Source organism: Melitaea cinxia, chromosome 5, assembly GCF_905220565.1.
Source record: "Melitaea cinxia chromosome 5, ilMelCinx1.1, whole genome shotgun sequence".
NCBI classification, from domain to species: Eukaryota; Metazoa; Arthropoda; class Insecta; order Lepidoptera; family Nymphalidae; genus Melitaea; species Melitaea cinxia.
This window is the reverse complement of record NC_059398.1, coordinates 7,576,886-7,579,274: the sequence shown is the minus strand read 5'-3', so window position 1 is coordinate 7,579,274 and position 2,389 is coordinate 7,576,886. Positions and strand designations below refer to the sequence as shown.

Sequence of the window (2,389 nt, the reverse complement as noted above, 5' to 3'; positions counted from 1 at the left end):
TCCTTCGAGCCGGATTTGAACCAGCGACCTATGGATATCAACGTCAAACTACTACAGTCCACCGCTCTACCAACTGAGCTATCGAAGGTGCATAAACTTAATTGAAATATCTTTTTATATACCATTAGCGTAGAATTATGCAAACTGAAATCAGATAAAATCATGGGCAAATTGATGTTTAGACGGAAATTATGGATGAAAGCGAATTTTTGTGTAAAATATCTTCCATTTTCGGGAGAGGTACACACACGGTCAGCTGACTTGATTAAATACGACTAAATTTTAAACGAAAAAAGTAATTTCTAAATTGCTTAACATTATATATAAAACAACAGATTAAGACGAAAATTGAACCTCTTCTTTTTTAGTCGGCTAACAAAAACATCAGACTGCCACTTTACGTCTTTCATAAAGACAGAGACTTTTAAAAGCTAATTTGCCAAAATTTAATTTAGGATTTAAAATTATTTTTGATATTTAATTTTTAATCTTGTGAAAATAATACTTTGAAAGTTAAGTCGTTTGATCCTCGGTCAGAGGTTGTTAGGATAAAATCCCTCAGCAATCTGATGAAATAGCAGTAGGTACGATCGCATCAAAATAATTTTAACACGTTTTTTAAATCAAATTAGCTGTGCCCGCGACTTCGTCCGCCTGGGATTTAACACAAAAATTATCGTTCACTTCGCAGAGTTATAAAATAAATAAATTTCTAAAATGAAAGTAGCCTAAGTTACTCCTAACTACAGTTTCAGCTTCTAACTACAATCAGCTATCTACTATATCTGCTATATAGTGAAAGTCCTATAAAAATTGATCCAGCCGTTTCAGAAATTAGCCGAAACAAGCAGGCAGACAGACAAACAGACAAAAATTGTAAAAATGTCGTTTTAGTATATGTACCATGTATAACCGTATGCATTTAGTAAAAAGCGGTTATATTAATATTACAAATAGACACTCCAATTTTATTTATTTGTACACATGTTTAGATAATACAGTAATATGTATTTGATTGATTTAGTCTATTTTTTTATTTAGTGAATCGTATCGTATTTTTCGATTTAGTCTGTAACATCAAACTACTGGTCATAGGCCACTGTCTACATGAAGGATAGGAGCTTAATAATAACCACGCTGTTCCACTGCGAGTTGGCTGATATATTCCTTACTAGCTGTGCCCGCGGCTTCGCCCGCGTTGAAATTAGTGTGTCACAAAGTTTTGCCGGCAAACTTCCAGTGAAACTCTAATCAAAATCGGCTTAGCCGTTCCGTAAACCTTCCTCTTGCCAATGGTGGAGCCCTGTACAATGGTGAAACCGCATAAAAATCCGTTCAGTAAATTTTGAGCGAATCGATCACATACACTTTTGGGGACTTTGTTTATAATACACTAACTGTTGCCCGCGATTACGTCCTCGTGGTTATGAAGATATGTATTACTATTAAGATGTTTAACGCAAATTATTTTTTTATTCCAGTCACTTGAAATGCTTATCAAACTGAGTAACTTTTTAAAAGGCACAATTTAGTATAATTTAATAGTTATTTTTATAAAACCTCTCTATACACCACATTTTTGGTTTTATTTTCAGGCTGTATATGTTTCATACAAACTATCAACCCCAATTAAACCCCCTTAGCGATGGAATATCGTAAAATCCGTTCTTAGCGGACGTCTGCTAACTATAATCTACATCCCTGCCAAACTGTATCTTTGTCCAACCTGGATGGATAGACCATCCAGCGGTTTTTGAGTTCTCGTGATGAGTGAGTCAGTGACCTTTCTCTTTTATATATATAGATTACGATGCATTATTTGGACACCTTCTCACCATCTATAAAGCATATATTTTAAATTTCAAGTCTCTTACTTCAAAAACATCCCCTTAGGAGTCGGTTTTCGTAAAATCAGTTCTTAACGGATGTTTACGCCCCATAAGGAACCTACCTGCCAAATTTGAAGTTTGTATCTGTTATAGTTTCGGAGATTTCGTGATGAGTGAGTTAACCTACCATCCCCCGTTTTAACCCCAAAAGGGATTTGATTTGTAAAGACACATTATTTGAACACCTTCTCATCATCTATAAGGCATACATTTTAAATTTCAAGTCTCTTACTTCAAAAACATGGGACTTTCACACAAACTTTCAACCTCCGTTTAACCCCTTTAAGGGTCGAATTTTGTAAAATCCGTTCTTAGCAGATGTCTACGCTCTATAAGGAGCCTTCTTGCCATATTTCAAGTTTGTAGCTATTATAGTTTCGGAGATTTCGCGATGAGTGAGTCAGCCTACCATCCCCCGTTTTAACCCCAAAAGGGAGTTAATTTCTAAAGATACATTATTTGGGCACCTTTTCACCATCTATAGAGCTTACATTTTAAAT

At 35.1% G+C, this 2,389-nt stretch overlaps 1 non-coding gene across 1 annotated transcript; it reads right to left on the bottom strand.

The window, feature by feature from the left end:
• Positions 1–88, bottom strand: Trnay-gua. The gene is given in 2 exon segments: positions 1–36; positions 52–88. It is a non-coding gene; the product is annotated as a tRNA-Tyr (tRNA).
• Between the last annotated feature and the right edge of the window lie 2,301 nt (positions 89–2,389).